Raw genomic sequence first — 11,475 nt, forward strand, 5'->3', positions numbered from 1 at the left:
TAATACTGTTCATATAGCTTTCTATTGCTTAATACTGTTCATATTGCTTTCTATCGCTTAATACTGTTCATATTGTTTTCTATTGCTTAATACTGTTCATATTGCTTTCTATTGCTTAATACTGTTCATATTGCTTTCTATTGCTTAATACTGTTCATATTGCTTTCTATTGCTTAATACTGTTCATATTGCTTTCTATTGCTTATACTGTTCATATTGCTTTCTATTGTTTAATACTGTTCATATTGCTTTCTATTGCTTAATACTGTTCATATTGCTTTCTATTGCTTAATACTGTTCATATTGCTTTCTATCGCTTAATACTGCTCATATTGCTTTCTATTTCTTAATACGGCTCATATTGCTTTCTATTGCTTAATACTGTTCATATTTCTTTCTATCGCTTAATACTGTTCATATTGCTTTCTATCGCTTAATACTGTTCATATTGCTTTCTATCGCTTAATACTGTTCATATTGCTTTCTATTTCTTAATACTGTTCATATTGCTTTCTATTGCTTAATACTGCTCATATTGCTTTCTATTGCTTAATACTGTTCATATTGCTTTCTATTGCTTAATACTGTTCATATTGCTTTCTATTGCTTAATACTGTTCATGTTGCTTTCTATTGCTTAATACTGTTCATATTGCTTTCTATCGCTTAATACTGTTCATATTGCTTTCTATTGCTTAATACTGTTCATATTGCTTTCTATTGCTTAATACTGTTCATATTGCTTTCTATTGCTGAATACTGTTCATATTGCTTTCTATTGCTTAATACTGTTCATATTGCTTTCTATCGCTTAATACTGCTCATATTGCTTTCTATTGCTTAATACTGCTCATATTGCTTTCTATTGCTGAATACTGTTCATATTTCTTCCTATCGCTTAATACTGTTCATATTGCTTTCTATTGGTTTTTTACTGCACACATTGCTTCCAATTGTTTTATATCGCTCCATATTGTTTCCTGTGGAGGAGAAATCCTTCACGACATAGACAATTTTTATTTTTGTACCTTTTCTCCACGTTAAAAAACGACCCTGGTGTCTAACTCCGTCCCGTGGGGAGGTATAGTAAATAGGTACATCTATGCTTGTACACAGTGAAGTATTCGTTATTAAGCTCGCATAGTGCCTGTGCAGCTTTCGTTGTGCAAATATTTATTTTGGCAACAGTAACAAAATAAACCAACCACGAGGACTAAAATCAAAATATATGACATGTACGCATTCTCTCCGGTGCTTTTGTGTCAGTAAGATTTAAATGATTATCATTTGTATGCAGTAATAATATAACAACAATATTCACATTAATATCCTACTGTATACCGAGAGGACTTTAACACCACCAAGATTTAAATATTTAATAAAGTTATCGTCTGGCGCGTTTGAAACCGAAATAAAATTATATTCAAATCAATTTTTATCCTTTGCTGTTTATTTCCACTTTCCCCCAGTTTTCAACTCTATATTTTCTTCCTTCTTTCCTTTTTTTTCATACTTAAGCACACCTTCAAGGTGATCATACTTAAGCACTCCTTCAACGTACGGCACAATCACGTTGACACACCGGTTCTCGCCAGATCACCGAAGTTAAGCAACGTTGAGCCTGGCCAGTACCAGATGAGTGACCATTTGGGAAGGCTAGGCGCTGTATGTACCTTCTGGGAAAGTTGGGCGTGGGGCCAGCACCCCCATCCTGTAAAAAGAACTCCTCGCTACAAAAACACCTACAAAAGTTGTAAATGGCCTATGCCCCTCCAGGGGGCTCAAGGGCTATGGAAGCACTCCTTTCCTCAAATCGTTTCGGCTATCAACACAGAGAAAGACGTTTTGCTACTAGTTGGGTTATTAATTTGTAAGACAGGCGTTTATTTAACGAAATTAAAAAAATAATATCTAAAATATACAGCGCTTTTTCTAAATGCAAACACAATTTTCAAACCTCCTTACTAAAACCAGATGTGACACAAAATAATATGTATGCAATGTGCTCTACAATGATGCTCAGGACCAATATCGATTATCGATTACCTTTGCTCGAATCGGATCTGGATGCGATAAAAAAATGCTCGAATAAGACCAGTAGTAGCGCCTCAGGCGATGACGTTATTTATTTAATATCTAAAACATTTTATAACTGTTTCTCCTGCTTTATTAAATGCACGCGCACATCTGGATTCATAGGAAACATTTCCATTCTTATTAGAAGGCAGATTTACAAGACTGAAATGCAAGAAAAACATTATTTATACTAAGTAAACATTATTTATACTAAGTAAACATTATTTATACTAAGTAAACGTTATTTATACTAAGTAAACGTTATTTATACTAAGTAAGCATTATTTATACTAAGTAAGCACATACTTCCATGAAGGATTTATTATTTATTAAAATCCACGATGCTTCCCAGTGTGGTGTTAATAGCGAGGGCCCACTTGTCTACTTAAATACAAAAGAGAAAAATCGAAAATAGAATAACAGATAAAAGCGCGATAAATGTGCGCGGAAGTTAAGAGAATTATGGGTACGGAAAATGATTATAGGACGTGAATGATTATATTGTCTTGGGCTTAAAAATGAAATAAAATTATATTTAAAACATTTTCATTTCTTTTCGTCTTTCAGCTTTCATTTTTTTAGTTTTTTTAAAATAATTATGTTCAATTTCGGATTCAATTTGCCTTCTTTTAAGGAGGTGAGATACTAAGTCATGTGGGGAGGGGGTTGAATCTAAGTGGAACGAAACTGGATTCGAACTTTGACCACCCAGGTTTTCAGACCGTGTCGTTAACCACTTAGCTATCGTCCTTTTTCTTTTCTCCTTTTTGTCCTTTTTTTCTTTCATTTTTTACATAGTTATTCATTCTTTTATTTTCCCAGTGCTTTTATTTTTACATAGTTATTCATTCTTTTAGCTTCTCTCACAAATGTAAAACTGCGTTGCACGTGAAAATACAAGAACGTTGTCAAAGGACTGTTAGTATAAGTGCTGTTTATAGTAAAAGAAAAACGAATGAAACGAGAAGATGGTGTCGCATTGAAAACACCTATAACTTTCTCTTATGTCCAGCTACTTACAAAGGTTGCATTGTTGTTTTATTAAGTACAAAAACAAATACAACAGGTTAATCGTGAGATTGTACACATCCGCCTGGCAACGCCTTATCTGGTTCTTACTTTTGCATATTATATTGGACCATAACCGAACATTTCAAAGTGAATTAAAAGCTCATATAAAGTGCAAGACTTCATTGAATACAATATGGACCAAGTAGTGAATGTGCGGAACCGAATTTATCGCCAAAAATGTAACTTTCACATTTTCTTTGACCTTGATGTTTGACCTAAATTAAATCTCTTATGGGTTAGATCATAATCAGTATTTTGACCAAGTTTGGTAACGATTGATCAAGCGATGTTGACACAAGATTGCACAAACAAACATAGTTAAATACTAATAAATTCGACAGAAAACTTAACCTTAATGGACCGGAAGACTGAGGTTTAACTCTCGGCCGAGTGATACAAAAGACTTATAAATGGTACTTGATGCGTCTTTGCTAAACAACCAGCATTCAAGGGCAATTGGAGTAGTTCTGAGAATGGAGTGGCGCAGCTCTTCCTCATCGGTGTAGCAGCTGATGAAATGAGAGGCTTCGAGTCAGCTTCGATTATAGTCACTTTGTATATTTTTGAAGGAAGTAATTATATCAATACTTCTGATTAACATACTTTTATGTTTTCCATGAGAATATATTTTGCTTTTATATTTTCCATGAGAATATATTTATATATTTTGATACTTTAAATGTGATGAAATGCATTAGTGTAATATAACGAGTTTGAAATTTGATTTCTGATGTCCTACTAGGTGGGCTTAAATGTATTTTATGTTAGTCTCTTTTTTATTTGCTGGTTGAACGTTTCTATGAGGGTGCATGGTCGTTAAGAAGGCGTGCGTGTAAAACAGATTAAATCACTTGATAGTCTAGCCATATTGAAGCGCCATAACACAGCGAAACAGTTTGCCTCCCAGTGAAAACTTAGAGCACACGGGCAAGAAGCGATAATTCAAAGCTAAGAACAGATCACTAGATAGGTGATAATGCATACATAAGCATGAAAATCACCTTACTTAGTAGCTTTCATTGATAGCATAGTGGGTTAGAAAGGTGGATGTGGGTGACACACACACATACACATACACACACATATATCTAATGCACGACAAAAAAGGAAACTGGAATCTTAGAAAAATCTCTGTCATTCCAGTAATTATAGGAATAACCGAACCCATAAAAAAGGAATATCGAAAACAACCTGGCATATATACCCGGCGAACCAAGTGCAGGAGAGATACAAACAATGCATTTAAACAGATGATCTAAATCTTCAAAAGGACTCCCGGTTTGAATGTATGAGATAGCGGATGAACACCTGGCATCCGGTAGGAGGCCCCATTTTCAGCTAGAACAAAGTGATAAGAAGATTATATATATATATATATATATATATGGGTCGTCTAATTGCATCCATCTACAAAAGATCTAGCTAATTTGAATATTCTTTTAAACATTCATTTTAATTAATTCCATATTAGTTTTTTTCGGTTTTCTTATGGAATGATCATCTTTAGTTTACTATTACGTGTAATCATATTCATGCAGATATTCTACATGATAATAATATATCTGCATAATATTTTCGTAAGAAGGTTATAGTAAGCACAAACCTTTTTCTATATATACTTGTGTATGCGTATATATATATATATATATATATATATATATATATATATATATATATATATATATATATATATTTGTTTAAAAAATTTGCCTCTCCAACTCCTCTGTCACATTTTGATCTACAAACATGAAACTTAATATATAGAATATTCGAACCCATACGAACCTTTATATTTGAGTTTTAGCCGGGGAAATCGGTGCAAAAGTTTAAAAATTAAAAAAAAAAAAAATTTGCCAGGCGAAAGTCGAATGACGGCATTACGAACATGCATGCGTAACGTAATAGCTATTAGTTCATGTCTTATTTTTTAGCTTTGCAGCAAACATGTCTTCATAGCTCAGGCATTAACGTCAAAGGAAAAAGTAAACCGTAAGCTAAACGTTTTAGTTTCGATTCTCGGTGGTGGCGCAGGACTCATTTAAAAATTTTTTTTTTTAAATCAGTACTATGAATTGGGTCCAATAAGTAATTAATACGAAATCTGAATTAATCAAAATATCATATTTAAGGGTATTTTATGACCGGGCAATACCTGGCAGCCTGCTAGTATATATATATATATATATATATATATATATATATATATATATATATATATATATATATATATATTGTTTTAACAAAATCAAGACATCAAAGAAGGGTTGATAACAACAAATAGAGTATTTCATCGTTCGTTTTAATTGTTTCCAGACCATTCGGACAAATTGAAACCCTATATCGTTCGAAAATGTTCACAAGAACAGCTTATAATCAGACGTTTAAAAAAAACAAACACTTTTGCAATGAACAATATCGAATCCATTTCCCTTTTAAGGAAAACTATGAGAAAATATTTTACCTACATCTCTTCTTTCCAAGTTGTTTTTGTCTTGATTTTGTTAAAACAATATATGAATGCTCAATTACAAAATATGGTAATTTTGAAGCTTACAATTTAAGTCATCTCATTCTGACTTAAAATTTATTGATATAGGAACGGTTACTTAATTATCAATTATATAAACCCAATAAAATTCGGAATAGTATAAATAATGTGTATATATATACATATATATATATATATATATATACACACACATATATATACACATATATATATACACACACATATATATATACACACAACATATATACACACACATATATATATACACACATATATATACACACACACCACACACACATATATATATATATACACACACACACACACACATATATATATATATATATATATATATATATATGTATAATCACCACATTAAGAGGTCTTGTCATTTATAGACGCTTATAAGTAAATTCAGTACTTGTGCGATAAGTTCTTTTTATTTCACTCCTGGCGATTTTTGAATAAACGTACATTCGTGAATGGTTATTCTTAGAAACTTATAGTACATAAAAGAGAAGGGGATTTTTTTTTCTTATTTGAACAAAAGTCATTTTGATTTCTCCATCTTGCCTTGGTTTCCTTTTAGCAGTTCTGTTCAATTTGCATATCTATTAGGAAGTAAAATGGAGAAGAGCGATGCCAATTGACATGACATCAAGTTTTGGGGAAAATGCATTTTAAAGAGAAATAAATTAAAAAAAAAAATGAAAGGAAAAGCCATTGCATGATGGGAAGGTGGAAAATTGTTTCAATGCATAAAAAATATCAACAGAAAAGCCGCTGCTCACACACTCACACATACACACAATACGCATACACACAATACGCGTACATAAATCGAGATTCACGTGTAAAATATAAGTCAGCATGTTACGACTTTTTGAACCGGCTTGCTTCTGTAATTGGCATTGGTTACTCCGATTCTTTCTAAAACCAATAACTTACAAGACGGACCATGTGAAGGTTGCTAATATCCAAGTTCGCTGTTAAAATAGTTGGATCATTTTCCTGCTTTAAAATGAATCTCGCTTCTGACGTAATTCTCTTTCTGTACAAAAAGGAGGTAGCGGTGATGAAGTGGTTAATGACACAGACTGACGACATGAGTGTTCCAAGTTCGAATCCAATTCGTTCAGCAAAAACTACTTTTACTGTTGCCAACCTTTTCGGTGCCTCTCTAGGTAAGTACCCGATATCTTTCTAGAAAGAATTCTGGCTAGAAAAATATCGGATAAACCAATGCCAACAATAGAATTTTCAGATTCATACGATATTATGATGAACTGTACGTGAGTCAGATACATTCTCAGATGGAGTAGTTGTCACGTCTAGGGAAGGTGTCGTTCAGAGTACCTTTTTCCTTGTCTTGACGGAGTACAAAGCCGACTTCGAAATCTAATGGGATACGTCCGATTCTCCACTCTTCAGCTTCCTTCTCACAGAAGAGAGGTTAGTATCTCTCTCCTCTATCGTTATTTTCATGGCAGCTGTTCGACTGGGCCCCAGTCACTAATTACACAGATCTATTAATAATGGAGATTTGATACCTGTCTGAAGCCCAAAGTATACGGTTACTACTATTAATTACTACTGTACTATCTCAAGTCATTTTACTATACTATTTCGGACTAATGTGTTATATTTCTATGCTGAGTTCAAGGAATAGTGTAGTATCTGTTCACTTATTAGACATATTTTTGCTAACCTATGCAATACGGTATAATCACGTTTGGCACACCAGTCCCCGTCAGATCACCGAAGTTAAGCAACAATAAGCCTGGTCAGTATCAGATGGGTGACCATTTGGGACTTCCAGGTGCTTTATGTGCTCTCCGCTTACCTCGGCATTGTTTCTAGTCATCCTGGATTTCTCCTTGCCACTGGACTCAAACAGTGCCGATTCAGGAGATGTGTGGCTAGGGATTGCGCAACCCTTGCCTCACAATTACACGCGCGGCTGTCCCTACTGGGGGCATCCTCTGTCTTTCGAGACCGAACGGAGGCATCGACTCGATACAATAAATAACAGGGGGGGACTATAGATTGGAGCTCGGACGAGTACTTGCCATGAAATTAACGATAAAGCAGAGACAGGCTCACAACGTCTCTTCTGTGGGAAAGAGGTTGCAGGGAAGAGAAAAGAGCATCCCCCACTAAGCTACGAAGTCTATTTTGGACTTTGTCAAGGCAGGATAAGTTGCTTCTAGCAGCTCCTACCCAAATGTGGCAAAAGTACTCCATCATTGGACGTACCTGGCTTTTATATAGGTATGGAATTGCACCAGGAATGAGATATCTACTGGATCAATCGAAGGATCTCACCATTTTTTCAGCGACCTTGGCAACGGATTTGATGTATGTGTTCTATTTCAGATCGGGAATAAAGGCCAAGCCCAGGAGCTTGTCAAAACACCGAGCCTCCCAAAAGCGATATCTAACATTTCAATTGATGCTAGATGAGAATCAGAGCGGTGATGATGTAAAGATAGAAGCTAGGTTCTAGATGCATTAAAAGTAACCAGCTATTGCTTTCCCCATTGTACCACGTGCCGCATCTATGGGCTCCAACTTCCAAACTGAATCTTATAAAATGCAAAAAGTATGAATAGAAAAGTAATATGTTGTTATGACACCAGATTCTACATCGCTCGACAACTTGTCGTGGCTTTGTTCTCCATCGGCTTGTCTTCTTTTAACCGTACCATAAGACTATAGCACAAGCGGCTGTCGAGAATGCAAATAAAACAAAACAAAACACAAGAAAAACAGGCGCTGATGCTACACATATATTTCGATTGGGCTCTGAGTGTGTGTTTCTATATGCTAAAGTTCACATTTACGTCCTGTTGAGGCTGGGTTCGTCCGTCGCAGTCAGTTCATTTCGATCTCCAAAGCTTTTCCAAGTCGGCCAAAGCCACGATCTGTCTCCAGCCTTGAACTACCGTAATCGTCCAACTCAACTATGACTGCCGTCAACCGGAGCGTTGCCAACAGGACTCTCGTTAAATGTATTATCGTAAAAGGTCTAACTAGCTATTGTCGTAAAATACTCCCATCTAGACACTGCTGTAGAAGTAAACTTTACCATCAGTCAATCATTCTATTGTCACTTACTCATAGTTACTCCCCAATATCATAAAACTAAATGTATCGCTATTCATTATTCGGTCCCGTCATTTATCACACCATAGCCGATAATCACATCAAGTTTCTTTTGTTTATCTTCCTAAACCTACTTGCTTTTTTTGTCACCTGTCCTTTAACTTTTTCTCTCCTAGCACTTGCGGGGTCGACTACAGTATCACAGTGTTACAGTCTGTGGGCATCTAATTTAGCAGACCTCTCTCTCTCTATCATATATATATATATATATATATATATATATATATATATATATATATATATATATGTGTGTGTGTGTGTGTGTGTGTGTGTGTGTGTGTGTGCGCGCGCGTGTGCAGGTGTGTGTGTGTATAAAAATAAAATAAAAATACCAGCGATGGTTGACGTTATGTTGTTTTGAAAAAAGAAAAACCGAATGAATTTATGAAATGATCAACGCTTCGTCCCTATTGCAGAGGACATCTTCAGGATATTAATATATATATATATATATATATATATATATATATATATATAGACACAGAGAGAGAGAGAGAGAGAGAGAGAGAGAGAGAGAGAGAGAGAGAGAGAGAGAGAGATTTGCTCTGCGACGTTGTTTGGCTATGGAAATAATTATATAATCTATCACATTTGAAAATATATATCTAAATAGAAGATGAAACAATACAACTGTCGCTCTAAAAAAGACGACATGATTCCATTTCCGTTTGCTGAAAACCGGTTTCCTGTTTTTGCTGCAGACTGTTTACTAATTGGCCAGTTGCCCACAAATCCCAAGAAGATAGAAACCTCCTATAATGCCTGAAAGTTACACAATGTTAAACGAACGAGATCGGAAATGCGACGCTGTACAACTCATGCTCTTTACCGATCCAAGTTATGACATCAGCACCCTCAAAGTGCATCGTTGGATTGCCACGAATAACTGGGATGTGCTCAGGCTGATGAAAACAAAGTTTTAAGCCATAGTTATGGTCTCTGATGTGGTTTCAAGTGAGGGCCACATCATGCCACCTCAGACCTTCGAAGTACCTGGATGTGCTGAAGAGTGTGGTGATCCTCTCGCGCAATCGGCTGCTGGAAGATCCCGGGTGTGGCAGCAAGACTCGGCGACGGCCCACAAGTCCAAAGACACTCAGGCTTAGCTTCAGAAGGAGAACTACGACTTCGTAACCTTTTCTCACAGACCCCCCCCCCTCCGACTTGAAATCGCTGGACTTTAGTCATACGTTGAGAACATCACTAACATGACCTCCTACAACACCAAAGCCACCATGATCGCCGCTATCCGTCGAGTATTCACCGAGATCCCGTCAGCGATTGTGGAAAAGGCATGCTCCCAGTTTCGGATCCGTACCGAGGCGGTGATGGAGATTGGAGAATAGATGTCAGCTCTAGTACATAATTAAGTTACCTGGATTGATATTTTCAATAAAGGTTTAAAAATGAAGCTGTAGTGTTGTTTTCTTTAGGGCGACACTTTTATCATTCCAACCTATATATATATATATATATATATATATATATATATATATATATATATATATATATATATATATATATATATACCGGTTTATTTTTCTCTGGGAACAAACATTCATTTATTTTTTGCCCCCAAAAGTATAGTTTGTTTCAATTCTTATTTAATATTAACGGGCGCCTGACTTTGCCCAGTCGTGAAATACGCTTAAATATATTTTAATTCATACAGATCTTCTATTGAACATTATATTGTACCTAATATGGTTTTAAAAGTAAAAAAAATAACTTGTGTGCCATTAGCTAGAATTGAAATCCATACATTAAGCGTTCAAGTCGCGTTCCAACTTGCCGACATATTTCTGTACGCGTTATTCATCCATCCAAAAAAAGATTTATCTCGTTATAAACAATCTTTGGTGTATGATTACTATTTTCTGTTATTTTTTAGTGTTACGTGAGCAATAGTTTAAGAGTTTATCGGTTAAATATTTACACAGAGACACACATGCTTACATCCACTGTTATATAATATATATGATTAATTTGTTATGTATGTTTTGTTAAACACCGATAATACCTACACGAACAGGCATTTTATTTATCTCTCTGCTATGTGGAGGATGTGACACAAGAATAGGAAAGTGGGATTTGAAGCCTGGTCAGCCTCATTGCAATTCTCCGGCTTGGGATGACTCAGGCGATTCAAAAAGTAAAATATGAACAGGTAAAATTATAGAAAAATAAAAGGCCAATCAAATGAGGTATAAACAGTTACATTAAATTTAGCTTAAATTTGCAGTTTTTGAAAAAATTACAAGTGCGGATTTTTTTTTGTCGCCTATATACATTTTGATGAGTGAGGGCGAAACATGTCAATTGACTCGTTTTGATATTTTTTTCTATTTCCCTACTTTTATTTTTTAGTCGCTATCCATTTTCCTTTTTCCTTGGTCTTTTTTTTAATATAAAATGAATACCGAAGGAATACGTCTTCCCTTCATGATTGCCTTAATAAAGTTTTGTACCCCCAAGAAAATCAAGATATATATATATATATATATATATATATATATATATATATATATAATTTTTTCTACTAACGTTCTCCCCTAACAAGGCCCATCACTACTTGGACGTAAGGGACTACTATTTAGGGTCCATGCCTATGAAAGTATTTTGTATATTTGCGCAACATTTTTTTCTCTTTTCGTT

At 35.0% G+C, this 11,475-nt stretch overlaps 1 protein-coding gene and 1 pseudogene across 7 annotated transcripts in view; one reads left to right on the top strand and one right to left on the bottom strand.

Annotated features, from left to right (window-relative positions):
• Positions 1-11,475, bottom strand: part of LOC145242090 (endothelin-converting enzyme homolog) — a 955,595-nt gene that overhangs the window by 344,436 nt on the left and 599,684 nt on the right. The gene's annotated exons all lie outside the window — the stretch shown is intronic.
• Positions 1,555-1,671, top strand: LOC145243118 (5S ribosomal RNA; annotated as a pseudogene).

The sequence above is a fragment of the Euprymna scolopes genome, chromosome 21 (assembly GCF_053919585.1).
Source record: "Euprymna scolopes isolate OS-2025 chromosome 21, ASM5391958v1, whole genome shotgun sequence".
NCBI classification, from domain to species: domain Eukaryota; kingdom Metazoa; phylum Mollusca; class Cephalopoda; order Sepiida; family Sepiolidae; genus Euprymna; species Euprymna scolopes.